Source organism: Buteo buteo, chromosome 3 (genome assembly GCF_964188355.1).
Source record: "Buteo buteo chromosome 3, bButBut1.hap1.1, whole genome shotgun sequence".
Classification (NCBI taxonomy): Eukaryota; Metazoa; Chordata; class Aves; order Accipitriformes; family Accipitridae; genus Buteo; species Buteo buteo.
Window position 1 is genome coordinate 43,728,780 of NC_134173.1, and position 16,896 is coordinate 43,745,675.

The 16,896-nt window shown below is 39.8% G+C and overlaps 1 protein-coding gene across 3 annotated transcripts in view; it reads right to left on the minus strand.

The window, feature by feature from the left end:
- The window catches only part of STAU2 (staufen double-stranded RNA binding protein 2), a 176,530-nt gene that overhangs the window by 158,470 nt on the left and 1,164 nt on the right, over positions 1-16,896 (minus strand). The gene's annotated exons all lie outside the window — the stretch shown is intronic.

A 16,896-nucleotide genomic window follows, 5' to 3' on the forward strand; every position in this document is an offset into this window, starting at 1 on the left:
AAAAATCCTACTGTCACTTAACAGCAAATGTCACACAATACGGCAGCATTGTTACAAGGGCCTAACTTAAAGACTGAGAATGTGTATAACTATAGAATTCTTTAGTATACTACATTTTAAATTATGATTTTAAATATATTAGTATAGATCAGAATGAATGAATGAATGAATTCAAAAAGTTTCTTAATTGCAAGTATCAAAGTCAATGATGGCAGAATCAGGCCATATTTATTAAACAGCTTTAAAATGAAACCAACATTATATGAAATATCATCACAATAATTAAAGTTTAAGAAACTCCTTCGAGTACTTACAGCACTTTAGTTTATCAACATGAGCACAAGAAAGCTGTCACTCATATAGTACTGTATGAGATGCTACTGAACACCTATTCTTCAGCCCTGCCAGTTGTGAATTATCCTTTCAGCTTCCAGTATTTTGAAAGTTTATTTTTCTTTTCAAGAAAGCAGAACTTAATAATAACCAAATAAAATAATGTGTTCTATAGTACTGCTGTTCTAAAGGGAGAAATTGTAGGATTGATCCCTTTCTATTAAGGATAAAAATGTCAGTTTGACAATAGTATCAAGGAACTGTAAAAGTGAACAGATAAAGTTTAGGAGAAAAAAAGACACTCTTTACCCTACAGTGAAGTATGTAGGAAGTTAAACTGTGAAATCAGAATAAAATCACAACACATTAGGTGCTGGAGTTTTCTTATATATCTAAAGCTGCAGAACTCATACAAGAAACTGTAACTATTTTGTAAATTAATCTGTATAAACAAACATGCCCAGGAGGTAAATATAATTGTAGGGACTAACTTATATACATGAGATATGGAGATAGTAAATTTGCAATCAGTTCTACAAATACACTAGTAGAGAGACAACAGAGAGAATATAGCTGATATAGTGCTGTCATGTCATTTTTACACTACCACGCAAATAACTTTTGATGTCGTGACAAAAAGGGGACAAAATCTATATGCTCCATCTTTTCTTTACATTTTTTACATATACACCACTGCTGTACTATTTTATAAACAGTGAAGTAAAAACATTTTGGGGCCTTCCAGCCATGAACACAGACCAGTTCGCTACTACACAACAAAATGTAGGACTTGGGCGACAGAGATTTCACTAAACTGGCCAGAGATGAAATGCAGTTACATAATTAAAATATTTTTAAATCTTCTACGTGGACACTTTTGAAAAATCTGTCATATACAAAAAGGATAGTTTATTTAGGATATTATGAATACAAGTAGAAAAGCCCCCACACCTCATTTTAGGTGGCTAACACAACTCACATCTAGAAAACCACTACACACAAATGTCTCCAGAGGAGTTTCCCTTGATGTTAGGCAGTGGTTACAGATGCTTGTATCTCTCTGAGAAAGCTGGACTGCGCAGTTGTGACTGCCAGCTCTGTGTCTTTTTTGAGCCACCAGCTGCCATGCTGAGACACCACAGCAATGACATTTCTTGCAGTCTCAATCACATAAATGTCTACCCACTTGAAGTCCACAAGTCGCAGTGCTGCCATTTTTGTAAGTTGTATTCCAGAGCTTATGGTGCCTTCTGAAACTCTGCAATGTTTTTTCCTCTCTCACTCTAACCTGCACAGCTGTATTAGAAATGCTATAGCAGGCATTTAAAGTGATGTAAATATACTATGATTGCATTTTATTTCACTTCTGCTTTTGAAAGTACTTTTTACATAGGCAGTTACACAGGTTTCATTAAACAGTTGGTATTAACTTTCTTGTTAAACTATGCATAAACTGTGAATTTTCCTCTGTCCTGGTTTCAGCTGGGATAGAGTTAATTTTCTTTCTACTAGCTGGTATAGTTTTGGATTCAGTATGAGAAGAATGTTGATAACACACTGATGTTTTCAGTTGTTGCTCAGTAGTGTTTAGACTAAGTCAAGGATTTTTCAGCTTCTCATGCTCAGCCAGCAAGAAGGCTGGAGGGGCACAAGAAGTTGGAAGGGGACACAGCCAGGGCAGCTGACCCAAACTGGCCAAAGGAATATTCCACACCATGTGATGTCATGCCCAGTATATAAACTGGGGCGAGTTGGCCTGGAGGGGTTCACTGCTCAGGAAGTGACTGGGCATCAGTTGGTGAGTGGTGAGCAATTGCATTGTGCATCTCTTGTTTTGTATATTCCAATCCTTTTATTATTATTGTCATTTTATTATTATTATTATCATTATTAGTTTCTTCACTTCTGTTCTGTTAAACTGTTCTTATCTCAAGCCACAAGTTTTACTTTTTTTTCCCCAATTCTCTCCCCCATCCCACTGGGTGAGGGGAAGGGAGTGAGCAGCTGCATGGTGTTTAGTTGCTGGCTGGGGTTAAATCACAACACCTCTCACACTAAAAATAACCAAACCAAAACAAACTTGCATTAAAACAACAAAACAAAACCGCCTCACGTTTTAATGTTAAAATATTACTGTCAAATATTCTTGTAAGTTAGGAAACACAACATTAATTTAGTTATATTCACAGATGCAGAATATTTTTAACAACTGTGAATACACTTGTGTCATGCTAAAAAGCACCACACACCATAAAAAAAACCCTTATATTTTTTCTGATGATTATAATTTCTTGTACTTTTCTTGAACACAAATCATTTTATATCCTTAGATCTTATGACATAAGATATGAATTAAATGCTCAGATGAAATGATTCTTAAAATATGTCATACTAATTGAATAAATAAAGACAGATAAAGTAGGTAAGACAGCAGAGAAGGTGGAAAACATGAACAATGAGTTTTCAAGTTAAACACACTTTCACAACATGGAAAAATTGAAAAAGCAATACTTGACTTGAAACACAAGTCGTTGTATGAAAAACCAACAGTTGAAGAAACTAATGACCTGAAAAGCCGAAATGGAAAACTGGACTTCCATCTGTGCCAAAAGTGAAAATGCATATATGCAGTAGGGTGTTGCTACACTTTCACACTGCTGCGTCATACAACCCAACATACCAAATCTAATCTGTGTACAAGTACGTAACACATGGCACGTATTTGTGAAGTGCTTGAGAAAGGTAACAACTGAGGTCCAGCCACTGCTGAGTAAGAAAAATTACTTGATATATCTTGTCTCTCATATACCCAATACTTCTGGTTATAAATTCTAATTGGTGCCTACTTTTCACAACAGTATCACGTTAATGATCCCAGGTCCTTTCCTGCAGAACTGCTACCCAGTAAGTTCTAGCCTGTGCTCTGTGAATCTCACTGTTCTGCAGCTAATGAGACTTTGTTCTTGTCTTCCTTGAATTCCCTTTAAAAAAAAAGCAAGCAAAAAGAAAATTGTTTGAATTTTTCAAGATCACATTGAATTCTAATTCTAGTTCTGAAATGTTTGCAGTCTCCTCTAAGCCTGCTTTATACCATCTACAAATGTAAAAAGTGCACTGTTTCATCCATATCATTAATGGAAATATTGAAAGGTACAGGAACAGCATTACAATAGACTGGGGGCAGTGTCTAAGCAGGCAGCATCTCAACGTTTTTTTCCAGACCAACCCCTGCTTTGATTAGCAGCTTGTTAATGTGATTCTTCTGTAAAAGTCTCGAGTAACAGAACCCTAATAGAGTTAACAGCTTCCTAACTAAGGAGGGTTTGGTTTTAGTTTTAGCCTTAAAATTCCATTAAACTCTCCATTCTCCTTCTATTCTCCTGATACTACTTCACTCAGTTACACAAAAGCATACAAAACTGCCAAAAGGTAAAATGTATTTCCTGTGTGCTGTTTCTCACATTTACGGTAAATATTTAAACATATATGTACTTAATATAAAAAGTACTAGAGAAGTCCTAAGCTTTATGTAATTTCTTTTTACTGTGTTATATCTAGGAGCTTATCTGGAGACGACAGAAAACACACAGCTCTGCATTACCTTCAGAGCAGCTATTAATTCAATCTTTTCTGTTCTATAAAATCAAATAACAAGATAGCCACACAGTAGCAGTTTAGCAAGAGCATGACTTAAAGTAACAGTCAGCAGATGGTTATCTAGAATTACTAACAAAACTTATCTTATTTCTACATTTTAAATAGGCAAAACTGACAAACAACACATGAAACGGCACAAGGTCTCTCTCTATATATATCCTGTATTACTGCTGGTCCCCACTGTCATCCCCATTTGCCCTTCCATCAATTTGTTCCTTTTTACCTTAGTAGGGGTGGTTTGCCAACAGCCAAACTGATCTAATGTCTTGTTGCCATAGCAGGGGACAATCCCGTGTCCTCTCTCCCCTGCAGCAAAAAGCTAATACTTTTCTGTCCATTTACCTCATGGAACCAGTTCACATGCAGGTGAGGAGGGAGATCAGAGGAGTGAGTGCCTGTGTCTGTAAAGGGAGGGCCATAAACTCCTGACCTGGAGTGGGTGCAAGGAATTAGCCCTTTCAGCTCCCGCTAATCAGCTTAGCTTTGCTGTCAAACCATACACTGAAGTTCAGCTCCTTCACACTGTTCCACACAAAACCCACGATCTCATCCCCGACGATTTCATCTTCAGAAACCTGTGCCCTATTTTTTGTTGTTGTTGTTTTTGCAGTGTCTTACACTAGAGAATCTTAATTTCAGTGGAAATCTGGACATAGCTACCAGCTAATTAACAACTAGAGTAATAGATGACAGCAAGTGAAGTTAGGCCTTAAAAGCATTTTACTTTCCTGAAGTACGGGGGGAGGAGGGGAAATCACTAACTCTTATTTTGGTTATTTTGATAAAATAATTTACAACCAAACACAAAACACACACAAAAAGAAAGGTGAATTGACAGAGAATATTAGGGACTAATACTCAAACCCAAGGAGCTGCAAGGCTTACAAAAAAGTTCCCCTACTTGCTCAGCGCTAAACCCAGCCCCTGAGGACTGACCAAACACTACAGTTCCTTACAGGCGGCTCCCTCCGCTCTTGGACTGGAGCAGCAGAGCGTTGCAGATAAACCCCAGGAAGGCAAAGCAGGGCCAGGCAGCTGCAGTGAACCCCCGGTCAGAACATTAAATCCCATCACACTTTCAGGAAACACAGAAGTTGTTTTTGCAAGGATATTATCACCCACTGAGGAATATCCTTTGCAAACTCCTATATCCAATCAGTAAGAAGCTTTCTGAGGAGAAGCAGGAAGGTATTTTTGAAAAAAAAAAAAAAAAAAAATCAAGTAGGAAATTGGACAGATTAAAAATCTGCACTCATAATACTTTTCGGCCACTTCTTCAAACAGCAGTCAGCTCAACTTCCCTTTTGAATTACTACACAGGACAAGCACATTAAAACAAAAAAAAAGGACTTAGAAGACTGAGCTAGAAACTGCTTCATCTCACAGACTTCTTTCATCATGAAACTGTATCGGTTCCCTAATTTCCAATACTATGTTGATCCAAGACGCTACGTGAAGCATATGAGTCTCTAAATCAATGACCAGATTACTGTTACTTGGGAATACCTATTATTTACATCTGTCACCGAGTCAATCCTTCTCTAACAACTCTACAATAGCTTTGTGTAATTTTGAAAAGAACGGAATATTTCCAAACAAAACCAAACCAGACAAATAAGGTAACTAATTATGGAATCAAAGACAGAAACCTAAGATTTTCTCAATCAACAAAATGGCCAAAGGTGGGGATTTTTGTTGCCATTTAATTATGATGTGTTAGCAAGGGGGCTAGAACAGAAAAGGCTTACCCTGCAATCAAGATAAGGTTCATACGACTTGAAATACATAGGATATATCACAGAGTAAATACAACCTGATCTAGTGGAAGGTATCCTTGCCCATGGTAGGGGTGTTGGAACTAGATGATCTTTAAGGTCCCTTCCAACCCAAACCATTCTATGATTCTATTCTATGATTCTAATAAGCAAACATTTTGGATGGAGTAAATTGCTTAAGCCACTACAGCAAAAGACAAGTAACTAATACGAAAAAGTGCGATCTACAAGGCCATCTACATGCACAGTGTATCTCACACCAGAACAGTTACCCATGCCATACAGCACTGCTGTAGAGTGAGATATGAGGATCCAGGCAAGGATTAAAGACATCTATAATTTAGGTCTCCAAATATAAGCAAGGTGTCTAAACTCCCACTGGAGTCAAAGGAAATACAGTATAGAACTCAGTAGTCCACCCATGGTTTACCAGTGCCATTTGTGATGTCCTAAGATATCACATCTGGATACCTACATATTCCATCAGCTGCTGCTTCAACGAGCAGAAGTCCTCTCTCAGAAGACCCATGCCACATCCGACTGCATGTGGCAGATGTTTCAGATAAACCCTGGCATGAAAAGGCAATGAAATGGCAATAATGTATGTGTTGAAACAAATGTGTTACACCACTATTCAATACAGCCAGGAGACCCAGGGAGTTATTGAGGTGATCAACAAGTAGGCTTCTAATTTAGGGTTAGCTAAACCATGCAGCTGAGTGGCAGCTGAAGACTAGACAGGATAACTTAGTGTCTCAAACTGCACTAGATGCCAAAATACAGGCAACTGAAGCCTACCCAAAGTCTACTGACAAACCTGTCTTTGACAAATAAGCGATTGTGGATCTTATTAAAACTAACAGACACAATGACAGAAGCAAACTCCCTTGCAGAGAGGTTCCCCACCTAATATATTTGCCTAAGACGGATCTTTCTATAAGGAATGATGGAAAACGCAGGGGTTAGGGCACTGACTGTAATTGTGCACATTTGCATGTGCAAGAGCCTAAAAACTTGTAACAAGAGAAACTTAACAGAAAGCGGAGCATATTGACAGGCAGGAATGCAACTTTTCCCTTGCTTCCCTGGCAACAGCAAGGCTGACATGAAAAAGCTGAGAAAGGAGCAACTGGGGGCACAGTATATCTTACTGTGTACAGCAAAACTGAACAACCCCAGCCTGTACACATGGCTAATTTCTAAATTCTCTAACAGAGAAATTATAGTCAGGTCCTGTATATACTGGACAGCCACTTGAAGTCTCAAGTGGAGACTTCACAGGCAGACATGAAACAGAGCTCCTAAGTAGAGAAACTTTATTAATATTCATCTTGAACCATGATAGAAGAAAGGACTGCTATTCTCACAGAACAACCTCACCAATACCAAAGATCACTGAAGCAAAGACTGAAACAAAACAAAAAAACCAAACATCTGGAAATCCCTTAGAGAAGACAGTCTGCAACCAGAGCAAACATTTTATGGGGACAGCTGCTTGGCACCAGGACAGTTCAGGAAGCTTAATTACAAAACTCCCATTTGAAATGACAAGGGAGATCAATCAGATTATCAATTCAAAGATTTCAATGCCAGAAGAAAACTAAAGATAAGGAAAGCCAATCTGTTGCATCAGAAGCTGAGCCAGTTGGACATCTCAATGCTTTTCAAGCTGTTTATAACCCAAAGCCCAAGGGGGAAAAAAATAGGCTGGTTTATATAAATGTTTACAAGATAAACCCATCAGAAAGTTTGTCTCAATTTATTGTTGCTGTCCAGAAAACAGAGAAGATGGTAAAAAAGCCATGGAAATCTCCAACAGTCAATAAGAGCTAGCCCAGTTCTCATGCTGCCACAAATTTTATGCCTAGTAAAGACTCTGATCCATCAAGCCAGAACATTGGTTCAGACACAGGCATCAGTTTGACCCAGCCAGGATACCCTGAATTATTAGAGAGAAGAAAATGAGAAACTCCTCCATGAAACAGCAAGGTGATCATCAGAGCCTTCTTTGTGGAAGGCCTTCCACATCCAAAACCCATCATGGTTTGAGGTATACTTAAAAAACTAGCTTATAGATGCCTATACAGTCTTACAGATCAGAGTCAGGACATCACACACACTCCCCAACACTAGAGGGTAATATCCTTCTTTCTATTTGTCTGCTGCAACTGGGAGCAACCACTAACCCAAAGGACAAAAGCTGGCTGTCCAGTACTGTAACTCTTTAGATCTCTTCCTTACTGTGACTGTAAACTACCTATGACTTGAAAACTGAAAACATGTATCTCCCCAGACACTCTGTGATACAATCATACCTACAACTTTTTTGAAAAGATTACCTCACCTGGTCCTACAGTCCTTGGAGAAGGGCGAGTAGGACAATCAAGAGAAACTCTAGGCAACACCAACACAAAGTAAGCTGAATTTCCAGGGCTACCTCAAAATTTGCCCACACAAAACACATCAGAAAAGTTCAAGGAGACAACTAATTAATTTAGTGACTCCAGAAATTGTGAACACAGAAGTTGAGATTAGAAAAATGTGGAACACATTATTGAAATTTATTTTTTTTTTAACTTTCTGGGATAAGTCATTCAAGTGCAACCATTTAAATATTTCACTGAGACTCAAAGTGTTATACTGAAATGGTTATTGGTTGTCACTGTATACAGTGGTCATCATACCTCTTTACTGCAGATGATGGGCAGGTAAACCACATTCGCCTTAGGTTAAAGAAAAATTAGTTACTAAGCTTTTTCGTGACGAAAAATAGCTGAAAAGAAGGGAAGCTTAAGTCACTAGTTTAACAGTCAATCATCAGCTTAAAAGTGCAAAAGGGGATTAAGTAAGTAAATGAAAAATCATGACTCAGACTTGACATGCTGCTGCTACAGACTCCTTTGCATCAAAGCTGTAACTGGTTCCTTATTTGTGATCTTGAAGTCTAATCAGAACTCTTTCCAAGAGTCCAGCTTCTTATTTAATTAGTATTTTTAAATTTCGCTCATATATATTCCTAAAAGCTGTATTTTTTTTCAATTTGTGCTAGCAACTAGTAGTTATATTACTAAGATTTCAAGAAAGTCTTGACTGATTTTAAATTACAAAATACTTATCCTAAGTAAAACAACCCCTCAACTGTTATTTTGTTCTGAAGCAGGCAAAAATTACTTCTTGACTAAAAGTTTATTCCCTAACTAGAAATTGCATATTGTTAATGGAATTCAGAAAATCATCTCGGTTTTCCTTGACTGCCTGTGACAAACTACTACCCGTATAATTTCAAGTAACAAAGCTTCATGAAGTAGCAGAAACATGCCTTTCTCTTTGCAAAAAGTTACAGCTCCTACTCCCAGCCCTCCTCACAGTATAATCACTCCCCTATCACGAACAGCTACAAGATCCTCAGACAAGGTGGTTTCAGTGGACAAAGCAGCGGGTGTTGCACTCTATTGTTAGAAGTAGATAAAATTCTGGTTTATGTGCCTTTTTTTGTTCTCCACGAGCATATTTAAACAAAAACAGTATTTCACAGCTAGTGATGAATGCCCTCCTTGAAGTCTCGTACAGCTTCCCAGAAGTTGCAGCTCCCAGACAGCTGGGGTCAAATTGCCATCTCCTGTTCATGAATCACTCCTGGAGTTCCCCCTTCTCTCAGCTCTCCCAAAGACACATTTTGTGATCCTTGGATGTAAGATAATTTTGACATACAGCTCATGAGACTAGCTCCCTGCTCACTGGAGCACAGAACAGGACCTCTGCTCACAGGCATAGAGCAGCTTGTCAGATCAGGAGTGCTGCAATGAGTTCAAAGAGCCTCCTCCTTATTTTAAGTGCAGCTCTCCTCAGTCGATGAATAAAGGTAAAATAATTACTGAACACTGGATTGGGTGTACCAAGTCCTCTGATTGAAGAAAAGCACAACATCTAAGTTTTCAACTGGAGAAAAATAACAGTTTGGAGATGCTATGTTTGGGGGCAAGGTCACGAACTGTTGCAAAATTGATGACACAAGCCCAGCTCTACAACAATGAAAACAAGAGTCCAAAAATTAAGGAAGTGGACAGATCATATGTAGCCAGTGGTGACCTGGGGCCACTAACATTGGACTCCAACAAATAAGATGGGAAGAGACAGGCGCCTGGAAGAGTTTGAGAGAAAGCCAAAGGGAACAGAGCTAACTGATCCAGCCACATGCAGCAAGCAGCTATCAATGCAGACTCCTCAAGCATCCTGAGAATGAAAAGAATCATCAACAACTCAGCAAAGTACACAAGGACAGTAATCATCTATTGATTCCTTGTAGCAAACCCATGCTTTGGACAGAAATTATGAAGTTGTGTGATGAAACATAGTCAAATAAATTATTTCTCTTCGGAAGAAACTACAGATTACAGAAGATTTTGACAATCCAGGAAGAGGAAAAAATTCCAGTGACATACTTACAGATCCTTTCAGAGTTCACAAAGGCAGAAAACACTGAAGAAAAACTGTTGGATATATGATCAGTGCTAAACATTAGCTAAACATTATAAACTTGCTGCACATTGAGCACACATTCTGCTGCAGCACGGAGACTACACACATCTAGCAGGATGGCAAGAGGTTAATTTCTGGAGTTGAATTGGAGGGGCTGATACTAAACTAAAAACCAACAACAGAAAGGAAGAGTGCTGGTAAACAGAGATTTGGTTCAAACTGAGCACACTGTGAGAGCACAGAACCAGCATGACAAAACCAGACTTTTTCCTCCAACTCCTTAGGTACTAGTGGTTTAGGAGTACCAAGTAGGCTATATCATAAGATAGCAAATAAGAGATCTTTATCCATATAGTTGACAATTCAGAATAACTTGTTTCCCCAGACCAAAGGAAGTTATAAGCATAACTACTACCGGAAAAAATGTAAACAAACTGTGAATTAAAATTTGGAATTCTTTCAAGTATTTTTATACAGATAAATACAGAGTCAGAAATAAAGAAATACACAGAAATAAAACAAAGGACAACTCTCGCTAAAAGTGCAACCTGATTCAGTGGCAGCATGAAATAATTAAAAATAAAAGGAAACAGCACCTAGAAATGAATGAAAGTGAAAAAGAAATTTGCATATATGAAGAATGACAACACTGTTCACAACAGCATAGGCTCATGACTAACTGGAGACAGAATGGATGGATGGACGATGCTCTGACCTGCCCTTTAAAGGACTGTCTTTCTCACCACTTACTGTACTTTCAGAACTCCATGGCCAGTAGCTTCAGCATAGTAAAGTTAGCTTTTGTGACTCTGGAACCACCCTAAACCAGAGTGAAAGAACGAACTTGCTTTTGAACTTGCAGGGAGCTAATGCTTCTGTTCACTACTGAGCTAAGACTCCTGTTCCTTACCTTCAAAACCAAAATAAAATTAAAAAAAAAAACAAACAACAAAACCAAAAAGCATTTCAAAAGGGAAGAAGGACCCCATTTTCTAGGATCTCCAACAGAACACGTGTTATTTGGCTACATATATATGCTTAATAGAGTCTCACCTCCTGCAAAAAAGGATGTTCCTTGTTAACAAAGGGAAGGAAAGCTCTTAGCCCAAAGACCATCAAACATCTAGGTTGCGATGACATGCGGCAGAAGTTTAGTAGAAGTGCAGACCCCCGAGCTGTGGAGCAGAGATCTGCAATCCAACACTATAGCAAAGACACCCACATTTGAAAAGCAGAGTAGGCCCTGGAACTAGAACTGCCTCAGCTAACCCTGCTCACCTGCAGTACTCTGTCCTGCCCTATCTTGAGGAAATATTAGGTATATTAGCTTGATAGTAACTATGTCTTCCTTGCTCCTGTCAGCTAGGAGGTGCCTGAGCAAAGGTAAACAGTACCAGGCAGTATTTGCAATGATAGCAAAAAAACGTTCTTCTTTTTTGGTGCTAGATGTCAAAATTCCTAGTGAGCACAGAGCTGGCTTAAAAGCCTTGAAAAGGTTCAAAGTACTACTGTGACCAAAAAAAAAATATTCAAAGCCAGAATGGGTAAGTTGCTGCTTGCATCTCTTTTAAAATACTTGAAGTCTGGTATTAAAGACCCATTTCACCAGCTGCAGCAGCAGTTTGCTCCTGTGCCTACCTGCAATGAAGGTGAATGTTACAAAGTATCAAGAGGCTCTGACTGCAGTGAGATTTGTGAGAACCAGAAAAAAGAGAGTCAAAGTTTTATTTATAGTTTAATGGTCACATGAAAAAGGGCCTCCAAAGCCACCCCCTCTGGTGAGTTGCCACTGACAGTAATTTGTGGAATGGCCAGTTTCAGAAGAGCCTTGCAATATAACAGCTGAAGAAAAGTGCTTTATTAATTCTTCTCCTGGGACCTGGCAAATACCTATGGTTCCCTGCAAGTCCACATCCAGAATGTCCTCATGAATGACAACTCCATCAAGTCCATGGAAATGGGATCCAGTCCTGGCATCTTCAATGACTTTTCACTTGTTTAAGGCTTTAAGTGATAAAGACTGGCCAGTTGAAGGGTGAAGAAAAGATGATGCAGATCATTCTCCCTTCTGAAGAGGTCAAATCCCATATCTAACCCTGTCGATTCAGCTAAGAGAGAATGTTGAGAGAGGTCTCTAAGAAACCAGGGTGAGCTTTACCTGCCTCCTGATCCGGGACAAGCTTCTCATCCCCTTTCATGAAGGACAGACAGCCTTAGTTGCCATGCAGATGACACCTATTTCATACAAGACCAGTAAGTGTGTTGCACTGCATTATAAGAGGGTCAGAAGGGTTTTCAAGAAAACCCCTCTAGAGTCATTCATTAAGATTCCCAGGCCTTAAACAGGTACGAAAGCGATGTCTCTTGGGTGTATACTCTTAAGCAAAACACCCACTGGCAATGTCCACCTGAGGCACATTGCCACCACAGATGGAACACAGTTCAAAGCAGGCAGGTTTAAGTACTCTCAGATACACAAGACAGTGTGTATCTACTTTTTTGGAACAAAAAGCAGAGAAAACATTTTCCACAGTCTGGAAAGGAAAAAGCCCTGCAGCCTACTAGCCAGGACTGAACAAGGACCAAAAGGGGGGGGGGGGGGGGGGGGGGGGGGCGGGAAACAACCAAAAAAAACCCCACATGACTTTTTAACAAGAAATTTTAGATTATGTCTTATTCACATCTTGTCTAACAAGCCAAAGCTCCTACAGACTTTGTTATTTCATTTATTTGTATCAGCACAACTAGATATGCTACAAATTGACCCAACATTGCTCTGCACTTTCACCTTGGGAACAGTGTTCCTGATTTCTTCCCTTCAAAATGTATCAGTTGTAGGGATGTGTCCTCTGGGTGACATGGAAGAAGTTCTCTGTCACTTACAGCCAGTTACTTAACCGCAGAACTGCAGTTACTGACATCAATCTGCATGTTTACTATATTGAAATTTCCTTATATTTGTATAACATTACTTTTTTTAACTAGAGTTATTGTATGAGAAACTGGAAACTACAAATACATTAACAGCTGTCAAAAATAAGAAATGAAAAATAGCAATAGCAATAAAAATTAGGTTCCTCGTCTCTTAAAGAACTCTTCTTGTTCCAACGGGTAACTATTTCTATTGCAAGAAAATTCCCCAGAAAATCTGGTCTCCCTATGCCCAAAAACGTTTGCTTCAGCCTGGAGGCTTGCCTCTTCAAAGCTGGCAAGCAGCAAAACTGGAAGCATGACCACTGCCAGTATGATCCTGTGGAAGTTTTCAGGAGGAGACTGTAAACATACCCTTCCAGCCTGTGATACTATGGTAAACATCTTAGCAAGCTGTCTTTTCTCAGAAACTAAGGACAGCACGTTAACCCATACTTACCATAATACTTAGTCGCTGGCTATCACCGGGGACCTCCCCAAACACCAGTGGAAGTCTGGGCTTAAATACTGATTTCTAATTAGTCTAAAAGGAGCTCCTCCCCTCCCCCCCCATCATTTTAATGGTGACTAAATTAGAATATAATGGGGATACAGAAATATACTGGAGTCACAAAATTAAATAATTTAATATGCAAAAAGTGTTATTTACCAGGAAAAAAATTTAAATCTCACAGTTTGATTTTATTTGGTTAAGTATCAATAAATTTGTAACATACTAATGATGTACTATACAGAAGTGTACTTGACTAAAGCAAAAGAAAAGATGCGGTACGACACAGGTGAGCACACTGTGACCCTGGAGTACAGATTTCACTACCAGGAAACTTTCCAAATACTACCAGCTTAAAAAACCAACCAAACAAAAAAAAAAAAAAAACAACACAAAACCAACCTACAAACCAGTTGCTGTTGAGATGAAGTATGAACAAACATTAGCAGCTACAGACACGCATGTGACTTTAGTATTACACTACCACAGATGGTTTTTCAAAATTCATTTTTAGATTAGGAGTTGTGACAAGCAATTTTTTTATTCTAAATAGTTTCCAGAACAACGCCTGACAAGACATCTCTCAGATTTTTACTGAACTCCTGATCTTTTAATGCAAACATACTCTGGGTAATGCTGATCATGACTGGTTGCTGACAATGAGCAGACCCCCTAAACACAGAGCCCTTGACTTTAAAGATATATATATATTAATGATGTTATACACAGGTTCCATTTCCTCTCTTCCCAGAGTTTGTCATGTGCTCCCACCAACTGTATTCCCCCCCTTGCACCATATATCCTCTCTCCCTGAGCAAAACTGCCAGCCCCATTCCCTGCCTTTGCAGGACCCCAGCCTTGTGCTTTAAATGCCCCTCCACCAAATGGAAACCCCTGCCTTATACTTCTGACCTGCTGGTTTCAGAGACCACGTATAGCATACCCATCAGCAAAGAGCAAGCGGACGAAAGAGGGGTGGCAGGGTGAGAGACCTAGGCAGGGCCTCCGGCAGCTCAGACCCTTACATGGGTGCATCGCAAGTGTTAACACAGTGAAACCAGCAACAGGAATGGCCGAGAAGTGTGAAGGCAGAAAGGGGTAGCAGGGATTCCTGGTTTCCCACATGGATTTTGACATCAGTACCCACAGCAGCTTTAAGAGAGCCATTCTCTGCCTTTGTTTCTCTTCCTCTTTTTGGAAGAGAGAGAAAATTCAAGAACTATTGTGAAAAACACAGGTTGTGCATGACCCGAAGATTAGAAATGCAAAATAATTGGTTCTGGCAAAAGATAGGCCTAACTCTTATCTTACAGATTTTGCTGTTGCTGATAGGAAATCAATGTAAGCAGGGGAAGGAAAAACGAAGCTTTGGTGGCTTATTAACAGAAGTTATGTTGTTACAGTTATCCTGAAAAGATGTAGAGTTAGGTCCTTCCCCGCCACATCAGTGCAACCCATGTGAGGAAGCAGACACCCGACTCTCCAATGGGAGAAAATCTGTGCATGTGCATACATGTATGTATGAAATATACACCAAAAAAACTGGCACTAAAATCTGCACACTTAATAAGGCCTCCCCTCCAATGGTATGATATTGTAAGAAGATGTATTTTGGGCTGAAGGACTGGACGTAATTGATGAGAATTTTTTCAGCCTTTTCGAAGACTGACAAATCAATAGCCATGTATTTCGGGCAGGTCAAAACAAACTGTCTAGATAGAGCATGACAGGTGCAGCTTTCCTAATAGTTGGAGAAGCAGTCTTGGAATCAGAGGATCTGCTTCACTACGGCCTGTTGCCTAACCTTCCCAAGGTCATTTTTCATGACACTTTACAAATAAAACACATATTATTTGATTCATTTCCCACATTCACACCAGTGTAAACCAGGGTTACGGTGGAGTTATGTTTATAAGCCTGTGTAGGAAAATCAAGCCTGATATTTGCCCCCAAGGAAGGGGCTGATTGAGTTAAGTGCTTATTTAAACTCAGTCAAGCCATTAAAACACCTCTGATCAGGTTTTCCTGCAAGTAAAATTAGGAAGTTCCTTTACAATTTACTTTCATAATTCAGGATGTAAGGTTATTCAAATTTATTATTTTGACATAATTCTTGTGGGACAAGGTAGCTTAAGCTGGCAACAAGATATATAAAGACTTTGGCCTCCAGACTACAGCCTGAACTGAACCAAAGCTGAATGACTTCTGCTAAAGCTGAGCAACGTTGCTGAAGAGTCCTCTGCAAAGCAAAGAAAATCTGAACTGTCCCTTCCCCTCAAAAACCGTGAACAAGCAGGCATTCTCAATCCTGTTCCTAGTTGTCAGCAACAGGAATCTTTGCAAACACAGGCATGAGCAGAAATCTCTCTCTCCAGGAGTTTTCTAGGGCAAAGCTAAGGTTCAGCAGCTGGAAATCAGTACTGGAAATCTTACACTGCTGCTGGCTTTCTAGAAAAAAGATTTCATTCAGAAATCTGTCAGCCTAGCACTGTTTATATAGGCAGCCAGGTCACAACAAAGCCTCTACAGAACCTCCCTGTATTTAGTAAATCGCTTAAATACATTAATATTACTACACTGGTGTACACTGCTAACCTGGAATTACCACACTGCTCAGGAAGACCTTACTCCTGTGCAGCTTGATGCCACTAGTAACATAAGCGAGATACAGCAACGTATGCTTGCCTACAGAAGTGCAGTGCAACTTCACCCAGTTACACCGGAGCAAATAGTCTTACTTGTGCCTTGCAACGCTGTAGTTATTCATGCATGTTCCTCAGTACTGTTCAAAACGGTATTTCAGGCAAAGAGAGAGACTACAACAGCAACACTTCATCTACTCTTCTGTATAACACAAACTTTTTTTTTTTCAGTGCCATGGTACTTGCACAGCGAGCATTCCATGCACGGCCTGAGAAGCTTACGTCTTGGTATCCACAGAAACAGCTTGCTGGCCGTAAGGCAACACCAGGCAGATGCACTGTGGGGAAATTTTTCGCTTGGGTATCACTGGCTTGGCGGGTGGGACCCCGAGCACTACGAGGCAAACAGCTTCGCTGTGGGATTCGCCCTCCCAGCGCGCCCCAAGCAGCCCATGCTTTCCCAGGAGAGCATGGCTGTGACTTCCAGGCCTGGCTGCGATCGAGATGAACTTTCGACCACTGGAGAGACCTGAACACCGGGAAAACGTTGCCCGCCGCCTGAGCTAGGCCGTTGAACAGCAGCGTCTCC